Source organism: Mchenga conophoros, linkage group LG19 (genome assembly GCF_057382185.1).
Source record: "Mchenga conophoros isolate Kocher_MC1m ecotype Shallow Benthic linkage group LG19, M_conophoros_male_GT1.1, whole genome shotgun sequence".
NCBI lineage: Eukaryota > Metazoa > Chordata > Actinopteri > Cichliformes > Cichlidae > Mchenga > Mchenga conophoros.
Genome location: NC_140544.1, coordinates 30,757,351 through 30,773,297, shown reverse-complemented (window position 1 = coordinate 30,773,297; position 15,947 = coordinate 30,757,351). Strand labels below are relative to the sequence as shown.

Genomic DNA, 15,947 nt, shown 5'->3' with positions numbered 1-15,947 from the left:
CCTAAAACACTCTTTGAGAATATAATTACATTCACTTCAAGAAAGTCAGTTTACTTGATAAAACTTTAAAAATCCTGATAAGAAGACAATTAGTTACGTTAATCTATTTCGGACTTCTTCAGAGTATAGGATGGCAGATGGAGATCACTTTCCCGCAGGGCCATTTGATCCTTGTCAAAGGCAACTTTCTGCCCTAAATGAATCAGGTGACCAAGCGCTTGGATACAGGCAGCTCGAGATCCCCTCTGCCTCCACTGTGGCAGAACCAGAGGACGAGATGACGTTCATCGCGAAGACTTTCTACGACCTGAGGGCCACCACGCTGGAGGGAGACTCTGTGGACTTCAACGTCTTCAGAGGACGGGTGGTCCTCATAGAGAATGTGGCCTCGCTCTGAGGAACCACCACCCGGGACTTCAGCGAGCTCAACCAGCTGCAGAGCAAGTACCCCCATCGGCTGGTGGTCCTGGGTTTTCCTTGCAATCAGTTTGGCTATCAGGTGAGTTCAGCAGCAGAGTTTGAAGTCACTTAAAAACCTCTCAAATGTATTACTTAATGTACCAGTTCTGTGTTATTGTTGTTGTCACAGACATTTTCCTTTTCCCAATCCTACCTGGGTCTGGTTTGAGTTAAAGTCTGACTTGTATTATTGGCATTAGTGTATTTCCTCTTTCCTAAAGCAAGTTACAGGAATTGCATCATTTAATAGTGTGCAAACTGTATCTGGTACTGATGGTTTGATACTGAAGTAGGATTTTAATCATCTTCGCTATCATAGTGAAACCAATGAATGCTTGTGCTCTGCAGGAGAACTGCACCAATGGTGAAATCCTGAATTCACTGCTGCACGTGCGTCCAGGTGGAGGCTTCAAGCCCATCTTTACCATCTTCGAGAAGTGTGACGTCAATGGAACAAATACCCACCCAGTTTTTGCCTATCTGAAAGACAAACTCCCCTATCCCGATGACGACCCAAATTCTCTCATTCAGGACCCCAAATTTCTGGTTTGGAGCCCCATCAGCAGGACGGATATCTCCTGGAACTTTGAGAAATTCCTCATTGGGCCAGAGGGAGAACCCTTTAAGCGATACAGCAAAAAATTCCCCACCATTGACATAGAGCCTGACATTCAAAGACTGCTAAGATTAACTAAGACCTAAGAATAGCCTCCATCTCTTAATGACTTCTCATCCATAACTCTCAAAGCTGTCATGCTGTCCTCCACACCGTTGAGTCTTATTAAATGAGGGTGATGTTCTAAAACAGAATAAGGGAATATCATCGGAAGCCTTATAAGTGCTTAACAGTTGTGGATGAATGAACAGTGTAGTTAAAAGTTTACACATATGTACATTATGCATGAGGCAAATGATCACTTTGATGTTTTTTGTTTTGTTTTTTTTATCACATCCTTTTGTTTCTTGTTCTTTTCCTGTTCGTCCAGCAGATGGTGCTGCTGATTTAATCCTAAACTTCTCTCGTGAATTAACATTCATCACACACACATAATGTTTGCACTGGAATAAAACCTTCAAACCAAATTCGTCTCCCACTGAGGTGTGATTTTTAATTGGACCATATATAAACATAAAGATGCGCTCCACTGATGTAAGCACGACCAAAATAGAGCTGGAGTAGGCATAATAATGAAGCTTTAAATACAGTGGGGAGGATGTGGAATTATTTGAAACAGCCTTTCAAAAAATTCACAGCGCAATCTTCTAATTATGCTTCCTCTTGCCCGATGAATCCCTTTTTAAAATTATCTCAGAGCCTCCCACACTAATTTTCCAGACCTACATTTTTAAAGTAAAAACATGCTGAAACCATGCAGCTACATGAATGCTTTATCACTACAGTGACACCTTAAGACAAACCCAAAGTCATCCATGTAGGGTAAACAGTGACCTCGTTACCTGTGTTATGACCTGCCATGCAGCTTTAGCTTTTTATGCAAAGTCTGCACTGTTTGCAAGGCCTGCTTTGCAGGTTCGCGCAGGGCTTTGTGCACATATGCTGACATCTACGTCAGCACAACAGGCCACACGGCGACCTCATGGCAGGTGGGTACATTTAGAAACACTAAAGCAGGGCCGGCCCGTGGCCCCCTGATGGACGGCGCCCTTAGCAAATGCTAAGGGCGCCGTCCATCAGGGGGCGCCACGCCAGTGCCACAAATGTTGAAAAAAAAAAAAAGTTGGTACTATTATTTCTAAATACAAAAAATAATCCCACGTTAATTAAAATGCAAAGTAAAGCTTATTTAATAGAAATATTATTTGTTACAACATTACACTACACTGCTGATGTAGGGGGGCGCCACCTAAAATCTTGCCTAGGGCGCCAGATTGGTTAGGGCCGTTTCTGCACTAAAGTGATACTTTTCACGGGTTTTACTTCCACTTATAGTGGCTGTGGTTATTGTAGTAATACTTAGTCTCGTTGCATATTATATTTACATATCCATGCTGTCGTGATGCGCCAGGGCATTTGATTTCCCTCAGTGTGACTGCAAGGAAAAGCTTCACGCCCGTTGGGGAGAAGCAAGAGGAGCAGCGCAAGGGGCCTCTCCTTAAACCCTCTACACTGCTCCCATCTACTCACAGCTTGCAGAAAAATATCACCAAAGATCAGTTATTTTCAACAGGTGACTCACTCTCCCTCCATCCATCCATCAATTCGCTTCCGACTCTAAAAGTTCGTTTAAAGACAGCTTTAGTAAAAGCTCTGAACACACTAAGAAAAATATGGACTCCTATAGCTTTCCAATTCAATGAAATGCTTTTAAAATTGCACACTGACCCTGCAACAGTGGGCTGTAGGTCGCAATACACCGTTTGCAACGTGGATACGTCATAAACTCAAAAGGGCTTTTTGTTTAACCAATCAGATTTGACTGATGATTTGAAACAATTGAAACTGAAGTCGATTTAGATAATGGTTCAAAGGTCAAACCTAATGGCCTTAACTGTCTGTTTCACATTAAACTCCGCAGCAGTAAACATGCACGAGCGGTGTGACTGGAGCGAGCTTAAAGAGCTTTGGGCTAAAACATGACAAGTTTCATCTGCTATTGAATAAACTGCGTACTTTTTAACCTGGGGTCACTTGAAGCAGAGTGAGACTTCTTCGTTTCCCCTCTGACCATCCACTCACTACAGGTGAGCACTGTTGCCACGGCAACGTTTGCTTTTCCCCCCGCTAAGCCTTCTCGCGAGACTCCGGGGCAGAAAAGAGAGGGAGAGGGAGAGAGAGGGAGAGGGGAGGCTGCCTGAATGATCTCATCCCTCCAGCAGCTGCATACCGCAGCGAGGCAAAGCCGTAACTTTCTATCAAACTTCCAAGTTGCCGTTCAGAGGAAGACGTCGGGCCGTCCTCGGTCTGAACCGGAGCCAGCACGTTTTTTTTGTGTGTCCCCCCCCCCGCGAGGGCAGCCAACAGAGCTGCTGCGTAGTTTGTGTCTCGGACTTGGAGCACCTTGTTACGAGTTGAAACAAAAGGGGGAGAGGAAAGAAAAGCAAGACTGCTTCGTGTTGTGTGACAACCACTATGAGAAAAGGTGAGTGGCGTTACGAAGTCATGCGCGGGGGTGCCTGCACCCAACATCTGTGTGAGGAGGACAAAGCACATCCTCGTGCCGTGTGAAGGTGCAGGGGGAAAGCCAGTGCGCAGTGTTATTATTGTTATCAGAACTAATGGGGCTGGCGTGGTGAGGCTATCAGGGTGGCTGTCAAAACATATCCGCTGCGTCGCCGTGTATGTCAAGGGCATTGTTCTCTGCGATTCACAGGTGGCATCGTTCAAGCCACATACTGGAGGATATACGTCTGTCACCACCCGGAAAAAAAATTCCGAGGTGGCGTATCCCGCGTTGTTGCCACACGAGAAGGCTTGTCAGGCACCAGGTGATTGCCACATCTGTCTTGAGAGATTTGTTTACAGCCTGCCCTGGCTCAGCATCTGCTTGTATAGATTAGGCCACCAGGGCTCTCTGCAAGTCATGCCCCCCTCCCTCCACGCTGAGTATCCAGTGCCATTCTTGATGAGATTATCAGTTTATTTCTGCCTGATGTGGATGTGTGGAGTGCACTCCAGCCTCTGTGTCCAACTGTGCTCACATAGGCTGTTTTGGAATACAGAGGGCATGCACACCAGTGCAGTGGTGGCAGAAGCGCGTGTGAATAGGAAAGATCTGGTAATGAAGGGCTGGGAGTTTTGTTTTGACAGAAACAAACAGACCTTAACCTTTCAGAGTTTACTTTCACAGGGCAGCGTTGTGTCCAGAGGGGGCCATGTTTTACAAAATATCAACTACAGTGAAATGGTTACAAGTAAGCAGGTAGGGAATGAAATACAATAGAGGGGTGGCTGCTCATAACTGAATCATGGTGTGTGAGTGTGTGTTACAGAAGCACTGTTTATTGCAGTTGGACAACTTGAGTCAGGTGAAAAAGGGGAAACTTTGTAGTTTGGTTTTGGGCAAGGATCTGGGATTTTTAGCATTCTTGATAAGCTTAGCTGACCCACTGTGGCTGGCATGACTGATCATACAGCTTCACTTCCACTTTTACTGCTTAGTTACTCTCAGTTTTGTCCCTTTTTTGCCTTCTGCAAATACATTGGATTGCTTCTTGCTTTTTTTCTATTGTTATTTTTATTATAGATGATGAAAATGATCTTGTTGGATGGGAAAAAATACTTGCTCTGTTTTATTTCTTTCACTGTGTGGGCCTGTAACGGTTCATTTGGGGATGAGAGGCTAGTTCAGTTGATAAGATCTGCCCAAAGATTTGGATGAGACTACTTTCAGAATAGATAACTCTGCTTGTTTAGCAGAGTCTCTGCTTCTCACGTTCCTTATCAGCATACGTAGTCCTCCCCTTGTTTTATTACTGGAGGACAGTGTTGCTATTTTCACTTTGTGTTGCATCTCTCGCACAACAATTGTTGGTGTTCTTCATTCGTAGTAGGGTCTTTTATAGAAAGCACAAGGATGCTTCCTGTTGCTAAATTGAGCTTATGTTATCATTGTCTCCTGTGCATTGGCTCGGAGGGAATAGTTTGAGCAAAGATAAAAGGGAACAACAAGAGAAGCATTGTGCTGATTTATAATTTGTTACTCTGGAATGTATGCGCTGCAGATATGCTAAGTGGTCTTCATAACATGCTTAAATTAACTGTTTATATTATACAAAGAAAGATGAGGTTAGTATTATTATTATTTTTCATTAATGCTCAGGTTCAAAGTGCATCAGCGCTCTTAAAGTCGATACTGACTGAACTCTATTCATTGTGGTGTGGTGACTCTTACCGTCACAAAGTCATTTCTGAGACTGTGACGCCTGCGCACACACCTCTCACTGGACAGCAAAATAAACAGACCTTGAGATGCATCCCTGGATAAAAAGTGGTGTACCAATGTGGTCAATGTCAGTTACAAGGCAGATTTTTCCCCCTCCTACATGAGTCACTTTTTCCTGGATTTGACAGAAGCTTTTGTAACAGATTTGACAAAAGAAAAAAGAAAAGAAAGGGGAAGCTTCCTCAGTTTTTACGAGTGAAGTGTCTGACTGGTATTAGTCAGCTCATAGTCAGAAGTCAAATGACCTGATGGTAACATGGCCTCTGATGATTCTTCAGAGTGAGTGTCTTTTTTTTCTTTTTTTTTGCTGGTGACTGAGAGGTTGATGAGTTTGACTTTAATGAGGTGTGACTGTGGGTCTGAATTTCCTGCTTGCTAAACTGTTGGAATGCTCTGTCTTTGTCTGGATGGGACGGTCCACTTTATACCACCCGGCGGAGGAAAGCAGAGGGCTCGGAAGCCACAATAGTGATGATGTAATCCCCTTTCAGAGCTCTGTCACAGAGTAAATGGGTCCAGACAAAGAGGAAATCACTCCCTTCTCCATCCCACCTGACGCAAAGTTTCTGACCTCGCAAAAATGTGCAGCGGTTTGGACGCACTGTAATTATTGGTGTGGGAGATTGCTGACCCTGGGAGGCTGAGCGGTGGGACAGGTGGAAGGTGTTGCAAGCTGGCTGGGCTCTGACCTTGACTGAAGGGTTTGGTCTCCGTTTGGTGGTCTGTCACAATATACACTGCATTCATAAACTAAAGAGACCTCTCTGGTTTCTGTCATCCTGCTTCCAACTCTCAAACCCAAACCAAAACCCACAGTCATGCCGAGATCAGACGCTGTGTAATTCCCCTTTTCTGCTCCCATCGAACCTCACACACAAGCTGAAAATAGTCTGACGTGGGACAGAGATGAGAACGTTTTTAAAAAATAAGAAGAAGGATTGGTAAACAACCACTTAAAAAAAGTGAAATGTTCCATAATGAAAACTAGGGATTCTGATGATGATGTGTTGCTGCAGGCTATCCCCGCTGCCACACAGCAGCGACGTGCTTGGTATTGTCTCGACATGTCTGCCAGTTGCTACACTGTCTCTTTTTGGCCTGCACACTCTCTCTGGAATGGATTACAGAACTCCGACTCAGTGAAGAATCCAAACATCAAGCAGAGCTGCAGGCCCGAGCCTCATACAGAGACCATGCGGGCAGCTTTGGAAAATAATTCCACGTACAAAAACCGCAGAGGTTCTGCCGTTGTCCCCCCTCCTGTGGACCGAAATCTGAGAAGCAGGCAGGAATGCGCAAGGGCTCTGCCACGGCTGATCTCAGAACAGATCTCAATACGTAGACAGGTCTGATCAGCTTATCCTCATTCTTGTTCATGTTTACGATTGTATTATTATGTTCAGGAGCCTTTTACCATGTGACGTGTAGTAAAACTGGAATGCTGGCACAACAAAACGCTGCGTAAGGTTTGCCCCAGAACTCTATTTAACAACACCAGCTGTAGTCCGTGTTGTGCTTTGTTTCCTGTACCGAAATTCCCCTCTTCTCATATGGTTCCAAAATTCCACATCCTTTGCCTTTGGAACCAGGGAATCTCTTTCCACTCTGTGAGTCCCTGTTTTGCTCTTGTTTGAGAGGGAAGAATGAGACCACTGTGGACCAAAGGCTCAGTCTGTAAGGTTCAGATGACTTTTTAGATAAATAGCCTCAAGTGGACTGACTGAAGTGTGCAGGAGAATGTCCTACTCACTTGTCTTGTAATAGTTTTTTTTTTTTTTTAGTACCTCACTCAATTTTATAAAGAGCAAATACTGTAAGTTTCTCTCTGTCTCTCTCTATAAATATAAATATATGTTGTAAATAGTCTAACCGGGGTGCAATAGTATGCTCTCTGATAAAATAGGCCATAGTTTTTTTCCATGTTGCTCCAGGTGCAAAGGCCAGATAGAGCTGGTTAATAACAAACATGGCTGCTTTCCCAGCCTTTCCTCTCTCACTGCCTGTTTCCTGTGTATTTCATTGATGTATTCCTGGATACCCGGCCAGGCTAGCTTTGCAACTCAAAGAATTCAGCTGAAACTGAAAGCTGGGCATGTGCTATGTTGAAGTTGAATATGTCACCTTACGCTGGCCACTTCTTTCAGTCCCTCAATGGCTCTGGTGCTTAGTTCAGCAGTTGTCTTTATCGGCACTGGGAGGAGGTAAGGTGAAGTCGTTGCTTTGCTTGTGTTTACACGGTACGTACACTCGAGTAGAATACTGATAAGGAAGAAGTCAGAAGTGGCTTGTTTGCTATTGACAAAGCGAACACATACAACTGGACAAATTTTTAGTTTGGTGTGTCCTAAATGTCCAACTTCTGCCTCACTTTCAAAAGATCCTAGAAGGCTAAATGTGTTCAAATGCCCAGCAGGAGCTAGAAAAACATAGTGAAAGGTGCAAATGAGGGGCTCACACAAAGCTTCAGTCTTCATCAGTACACCAAAATCAAAACAGAACAATTACTGGGACAAGTGCCTGACACTGTGTGATTAGCAAAGCAGATGTTAATTTACTTGTATTTATTTATTTATTTGTTTTGGGGGGGGTTGTACATTTCGGCACCAGGGGGAACAAAAGCATTAGAAACCCTCCTCCCTGAGCTGTTGTTTGTAGTTAAATGCAGTTTGCATAAGACTGGCTCAATAATAGGTTAAAACTCCAGTTGCAGGGCTGGCTGGAGTGTGCCATTAATGTGGTGCAGTACAGCAGGAGCAGCATGCTGTGCAGGTTTGCACTGTGATTTTTTTTTTTTCTTTTGGCAGAGTGTGATTTAGCAGGGCACCACTGTTATGCAACACTAGCTGACTTATCGTAGTCCAAATGACTGTATGAATTGATTAACCTTGTGGCCTGACTGTAATTGGACTGGAAGTGCACTGGGCCGTGCACTGGACACGTGCCCAAATCAATGACTGGAAACGGTTTACATGTATAAGTTTGCCACGCTGCTGCTGTTGCTGTTGTTGAAATTTGAGTCCTCATCGAGCCTCACAGCTGCTCAACTGTGCATCAAGAAGCTACCTGCCATTTCTGACCTCCTGATTACTGAAGCATACCTGCCTTCAGTTCGGAAATTAGACTGCCCTGCAAGCTGTGAGGGCGTTGAGGGGACAGCACAGTCAGCAAGGCTTCTTGAGAGACATCCCAGAGAATCCCCTGAGCTTTCCCGTGAGAGTAACAACAAGAAGGTCTTCCTTTGTTGCCGTCTCTGTGTTGTACTGAAGTACCCATGTCCTTTGTACTGACTGCATCACATTGCCGTTACCTTAGTAAAATGCTTATCTGGCAAGAACTAATCCTTATTTTTCAACTTAAAAGGGCTAATTATAAAACTGTGGACATCTTGTGCACTAGCGGTGGCCTCAGAGGAGATACCAGTGTAAGGGGCTATTAATCAAGCCTTCACCTTGACTTTGGCACTCCAGGATGACTGGCTGTATTTTCCTTTTTACCCACTGCTCTCTCAGCTAAAGGTCCCATTGTGTCCGTCATATGTTTGTCTGTGGTAAAATCCGTACTGCTGCAATACATCCCAGTCATCAATTTGTGTAATTGAATGAGTTTATGTGCATTTCCTTATTGCTGCAGAGGCATGCTTAGGGGCTAAACAGCTGTTGATCGATTGAAAGATCAGTTTGACTGAGGGAAATTAACTGAAGAGGATGCACAGAGCAACTTATGGTAGATTAGATTACATTCTCTGTGGGCTTTTTAAATAGGCCGTGGTCAGTTCTGCTGTTGCTGTGGAGGTCATGTTTCTCAAGTTGGCTCAGCAAGGTCCCAGCCTCCCCCAACCTGCTTAATCACACTGTAAGAACTGCGCCGCTTCTTTTAACAGCACTTTGCTACAACATGCCCAGACAAACCATTTAAAATGAATCTACATAATTCTATAAATGCGAGTTCAGCCCCTCGGAGTATCTGCTGTGACTGTGTCACACTGCTTTCATTCTTTTTTCCTAACTGATTCAGTGCATCTGAATGTTGAGTTAGTGTCTGTTCCAGCAATAGATACAAGGTTGCTGTTACATTATCCATGCTATGATTGTTTTCTGCCTTTGTGATAAATAAATGGGCTTTTCTTTACTGTGGTAAGGGCGATCTTATCAGGATTCCTTTTTCACATCTCTCTGTGATTCAGCTTGTTTGCTACCTGTGCAATCAGGCAGAGGACAGGGCAGTGGATGACTTCCAAACATTGCAGGCATCTGTCATATCAACACCTCAGCTGTAAAAATGTGACAGGTTGCCGTTAGCTGACCTTGCTGCTAATCCACGGTTGTATGCAAAGATGTAAATGCTTTCTCTTGACCCTTCCTGCATTCCAAACCACTGGTCTTGCTCATGAATACAGTTGAACGTTTTTGCATTTTATGCAGCAGTAAATATAGAACTTATACAGACTTATACACTTTCTCCGGGACATTTGCATGGTGTCCTTGGACTCTGTGGACTTTCCCCGGATGCTCTGGTTTCCTCCCACAGTCCAAAGGTTAATTAGTGATTCTAAATTGGCTTTAAGCGTGGATGTGGGTGGTTGTAAGTCTGTGTCAGTCTGGTGGCGGTCTGGCAAACTCTGTTTGGTTGACGCTGCCTCTCTCTCATTGTCAGCTGGGATGGGCTCCAGATCCTGTGGCTGTAGCTGGATAAGTGGTTAAGAAAGTGAATGGATGGACTTACAAGGAAGTACAACAGGGTCTAAGCACATTGATGCAATTTGATCTGGAAGCTCACAGACACAAGACAATAGAGAAGCCAAGGATTATGCAGGTCCACTGGAGGTGCTTTGTAGGTTATGCTGCTCCTTTTACCCCATATGACAGAGCAATGTGATCCAACTGATTGGCCAACATCCTGAGAGCCCTAAGCTCGAACTCATAGGGCTAAAATTTTAACATTGATTGGTTTGTTTCCAATTGGAACAATGTGGCCATAAACGGGATTTCTAACAACAACTGTGTGTAGCTCACGTGTTTTCTGTTTCCAAGTGTGTTGATTTTCAGGAATATTATTGATTACTCTATTGGTGTTTGGACAGCTAGGACATGAGTTTCCTGGCATGCAGTGTGTATATGACCACTGGGTGCCTGCAGCCTGGGGCGTCCAGTGATGTTCAATCAGAAAACCATGATCTACTTAACATTTTGATTGACATCTCATGACCCCCGGTATTTATCCCAGTTCAAACTTTCATACAGCTCCACTGTTGTGCTGCAAATGACGATGAAGAGACGCTGCTCCAGTGGAACAGTCAAAATTAATCTGTGCACGTTACTGTGAGAAGCACTAAGGGCTTACTCTGATTTGCTTTGCTCACAAGTGCCTGTGATCCAAGAATGAAGTAATAGCAGGCTTGGAAGTGTTTGCTGGGACCCCTGGCTGAGTCCCATCCCCCGTCTTGTGAAGGGGCTCAATTATAGACAGCAAGCCCACAGATTCTTCTCTCAACCCTCCTCCTTGCATCAACACTGTTAATTATACCGCAGCTTCGCCCTCCCATCCTTCTATTTTAATCCTCAATTGATGAAACTGCTTCATCCCAGCACATATACTTGAGCACATAGAGTGGAGTGTGCCAGACCCATGCTGAGCTGGGAGTATTTGTTTGGTAACAAATAGGTTCACTGCTTATCAGATATTAAGAGAGGGAATTTACCTTTTGTAGGGTGAATAAAGTAAACAGACTAGCCCTAGAAACACCTCCCAGTCGTCACAGCCGTGTTTAACAAGGCCCGCTGCTGGGAAATGCTCTCTTTGCATTGTTGGCCCCGTTGCTCAGGTCAGTTTCTTTTTTCAGTTCAGTGTGGAAAGTTGAGGTTTTCTTTTATAATAGAAGTAAAACTGTGGTTAAATTCAAATGCATTAGAACAACAACAGGAACTGCCTTTCATTTTCTTTTGGTCGTTGTCTGTAAAAGCAGAAGCTGAAAGATGAGTTGGTCGAGAATACTGAAGCTTTCTCTCTCAGGACGTTGCAGGGAAACTTTCCCATATAAATTGCAGATATTGTTCACCTGCAGGAAATGACAGAATAGTTGATGAGAGGTAGACTGTTTTAGAAATGGTTCTAAATAGATTTCCTGTGTGGTGCAGGGCAGACAAATTACATTTCTCAAGCTGTTTTTTCTTTTCCTTCCTTTTTTAAAAGGTCTTACATTAGAGTTGGTATGACTTTCAGCAGGCTGACTTTTCTGATGTTCAGACTGTGTCCAAAGTACTCATTATGTACAGATAGATGCTAGCTCTATATAGACATCTATGTCTGCCTTATATAGATATAGCTATAAATAAAAGTTTGGGTTCAATAATATGAAAATATGTATTTATATTGCACCTCATCACAACAACAGTTGCCTCAAGGTGCTTTTTATCCTAAGGTAAAGACCCTACAGTGATATACAGTAAAGAAGACAGAGAAAACCCCCAACAATCATATGAGCACGCTCTTTGGAGGCAGTGGGAAGAAAAAAACTCCTTTTTAACAGGAAGAAATCTCCAGCAGAACCAGGTTCAGGGATAGGTGGCCATCTGTCGCAACCGGTTGGGGGTCAGTGGATGAAGACAGGACAAAAGACATGCTGTGGAAGAGAACCAGAGATTAATAATAACAAGCAAGTAAATGCAGAGAAGTGTATAAACACATGGTGAGTGAAAACGGTGGCTGAAGAAGAAACACTGCATCGTGGGAATCCCCCAGCAGCCTGGACGTATTGCAGCAGAACTAAGAGAGGATTCAGGGTCACCTGATCCAGCCATAACTATATGCTTTATCAAAAAGGGAAGTTTTAAGCCTAATCTTAAGAGTAGAGTGATTCCACAGAAGAGGGGCCTGGAAGTTGAAGGCTCTGCCTCCCATTCTACTTTTAAATATTCAGGGAACCACAAGTAAGCCTGCAGTCTGAGAGTGAAGACCTCTAATGGGGTAATAAGGTACTATAAGATAAGATGGGGCCTGATTATTCAAGACCTTGTATGTGAGGAGCAGGATTTAAAATTCAATTCTGCATTTACCAGGAAGCCAATGTAGAGAAGCCAATATAGGAGAAATCTGCTCTCTCTGTCTAGTCCCTGTCAGGACTCTTGCTGCATCATGTTTTGATCAACTGAAGGCTTTACAGGGAGTTTTTAGGACATCCAGATAATAATGAATTACAGTCGTCCAGCCTGGAAGTAATAAATACATGAACTAGTTTTTCAGCGTCACTCTGAGACAGGATATTTCTAATTTTGGAGATATTGCACAAATGGAAAAAAGCAGTCCTACATATTTGTTCAAAATGCGTATTGAATGACATCAAAAATGACTCCAAGATTCCTAAAAGTGTTATTCAGAGTAAGCATCTGGCTCGAAACCACATTTCTAGGATTTTTAGAGTACAGTAACCTCAATTTTATCTCCAGGCTCTGGGGAGGCCTGTCCATGACTGAGGGTGGTCTGTTGTATGTTTTTCTATCCAGGGATGACAGCGTGTTTGGAATCATTGCCGTGCTGAAAAAGGAAGCAATTACCAATCCATCCTATTGCATGGAGGATCAACTTCTGATTATACTTTTTTTGTGTTCATAACTCTATCAATTTTGGAAAAATCACCAACAGCACTGGTTGAAGTACGGCCCCAAACCATGACAGAACCTCTGTCAAGAGAGGTTTAACTGCTCTTGATCTCTTTACTTCTTGACACCAGTTTGAACTAAACATGTCGTGGATTTATCACTTCATAAGACCTGTTATCATTGATTTTCAGTCCAGTTCTTTTGTAATTTGGTATACCTCAGTCTTTTTTCTCCCTTTTTCATTTATTAAGAATGGCCTATTGACCTGCATGAGCCAACCCTCATGGAGACTCAAAAGGGCAAAACTGCTATGGGCCCCATGTGGGCAACCCTACATGTACCTCGTATGGGTTTTCTGTGGGCAAAGTCACTGTGGGATGCTCACAGATTTCCCTCTAAGGTGCCCCAAAAAGCAAAATTCCTATGGGACATGGCAACCAACCTATAAGGGTACCATATGGGTTTTCTGTGGGCTTACCCGTAGAAAAGCCATATAAGGGCCCCAAAGGGCAGAACTGCTGTGGACACGCTTACTGTGGGCCAACTTGTGTTTGGTGGCTACTCAGGAAAAACAGCTCAAATGATAGTGCCAGTTTGACTGTGCTTAATGAGTACCACCAGGTGAGAGTCAGGTGACAGTGCTCTTTGGTCTTCATCATCAGCTGCTGGCAACATGCCACCAGTTGTACCAAGGTTTCCTGCAGTTATCTTCATGGCACTATATCCACATAGTGCCGGTGCCACACACAGAGAATCTCTTTGTTTTAGAGCCAAGGTTTTTCCAAAGCGTTCATGTTTCCGATGGCGAAACTGAGAAAGTGAATGCACGTAAACTGTGCCCAGAAATGGAGACTCCAAAGATGCCTCTTGGTACTGAGGTAGAAAAATTGTTAACCCTTGATGCTGTGTTGAAAAAGAAGAAGAAATTGTTCACAGAAATGGATGTACAAAGTTGTTCATTACTTTGCTGAATTAATTATTTGACCATGATTTTCGGTGCTTATCCAAGACTGCGGTGCTGGCCAGTCTTAAACGCTTATACTTGGATAAAATAATTTTATTAATTCAGCATACACCTCCGTAAAAGTCCACAAGCAACACAGATCTGTAGTGAGAGAACAGGTTATTCACCAGGAAATGAACAGCAGGCTAGTCAGAGCATCCATGTAAATTACATGCTCATTGCAACATCCTCACATCGCTAGGCAACAAGAATAAAATCCCTCACCAGCTTCCACCTGGGAACAGTGTCTGCAGTGTACAGTTTGAGAAGAAATGGCAATAAAGATTTCCAGTGACAACAGAAGCATTTAAAAAAGATTCTATTTGGCCAGCCTCTTTATTTTCACAGACATTTTACATTTTATTGTTTATTTTTGTTAAGAGGTATCTTTGGAAAGTTGAATTGTGCATAGGGCGATCTTTTTATTCTGGGCAGTCTGAGTAGTTTCTGCACGGAGATCATAAAGAGACCATAATTTGCATGTCAAACATGAAATTTCAAAGAAAAGATATTTTTGGTTTGAGACAGGTTTTCCAGAAATAACATCTCAGCGGACCGGTGCGAGACACAAAAGTGCTGTTTATGATTAAACAACAAGTGGTTTAGCTTCAGAAACGGGTATCCATCAGTCATCAGTTCCCAGGGATTGTGCTTATGAGAACAATCTCTGTTGTTGTGTAGATGTTGCTGTCTTATTTTCTAGGTTTTGCTGTGCATGAATGTGTGTGCACGTGTGTGTGTGCTCGGGTCTTTGTCTCTGCATGTACCTGTCTATGTGCATCAGTAGCTCCCTGTCTCTAATGGAGTCCTAGGGTTGTAGGCAGGCAGGGAGGAAGGGCAAGGAGAGGGAAAGTACAGCCTTGAGCAGACTTCCACTTTTAAAACCCAGCTCCAAACTGCTGCAGTTCAGCAGCTAGGCGGCCACCTCATTAGAATTTTTTACATTCCTCTTCAGGCAGCAGCACACTGCTTCTTCTCCACTGCTCTTTCTAAGCCACAATCTGTAAAAGATGATGGGATTATATTTAAACTGTCTCAGCCAAATATGAGGCTCTAAACCATTGTCTTCATAAATTAAATGACTGTACATAATGTTATAGCATAGCATAATTCAAATCAACTATAAACCTATTTAAGACAATTTTCTTTGACAGATTATCATCAGGTGTTAAACAGAAGCGGTAGTAATTCTTCTTTAGTCTAGATAAGTAGACCACCTAAGCACTTAGCTGTGCAATTAGCTTTGGGTTTTTTGTTTTTTTAAAAAGTGTCACTGTAGGAGTTGGACAAAGGCTTTCATTGTCAGAACTTGGGGCCCACCCAGATAATTGGATATAGGATTGGGTTTACTGTTGCTAACTATAAACTATGTAAAGTGTTTCAAGTGTCTGTTTATTCTGCTGTGTCTCCCACGTGAAACCCTGCTGAAGTGCTTTCTGTATAAGAGGAGAGGAAGGAACGAGGACGCCCTGCTGGAGATAATGGCAATGAATGTGTTCTGGCTCTCCTCCAGAACTGTCGTCTCGTGTACGGCCGTGAGTGAAATTCACTTTGCCAGCGGTTAGCGCTGCCCATTACTCACTGAACTGTGCTGCAGTGATAGCGAGGGGGGCCCAGCGTTAAGGCAGAGGAGCGTTAGCACAACGGCGCACTACAGGACAATGGATGTGATGAATGTCGATACACTGCCACTGGGTTTTCAAGTCCTCCAACTACACATCGGCCCAGTTCTCAGTGTGGCACTCCACTTCACCCAGAGCGGTACAACCTAGACCAAAGCTTTCAGTCTAAGGTAACTGCAAGAATAGAAGACAAGCTTTTTTTCTTTCTTTTTTTTAAACAGGTGTTTTATAACTCTTGGGCAGACAGCATTGCCTAAACATGCCCGACTTCTTCCCCTCCATGCACACAGATGTTCATCACTTCCTCCACTGAAATTGGTGGAATTCCAGGATCTTTGCTCGCAGTTGGATGATGCTGGTGTTG

At 43.5% G+C, this 15,947-nt stretch overlaps 1 protein-coding gene and 1 pseudogene across 3 annotated transcripts in view; both read left to right on the top strand.

Moving 5' to 3' along the window:
- The first annotated feature begins 52 nt into the window (after nt 1-52).
- On the top strand, nt 53-1,513 carry LOC146552633 (glutathione peroxidase 2-like; annotated as a pseudogene).
- Nucleotides 1,514-3,229: 1,716 nt separating this feature from the next.
- Nucleotides 3,230-15,947, top strand: part of LOC146552632 (signal-induced proliferation-associated 1-like protein 1) — a 37,358-nt gene continuing 24,640 nt past the window's right edge. For 2 of the 3 annotated variants that reach the window (XM_085258311.1, XM_085258309.1), the window contains exon 1: nt 3,230-3,560. The gene's annotated coding sequence lies outside the window, so the exon portion shown is untranslated. Of the gene's footprint in view, nt 3,561-15,419; nt 15,754-15,947 lie in introns of those variants that run through there. The other variant, XM_085258310.1, reaches the window with a different exon arrangement.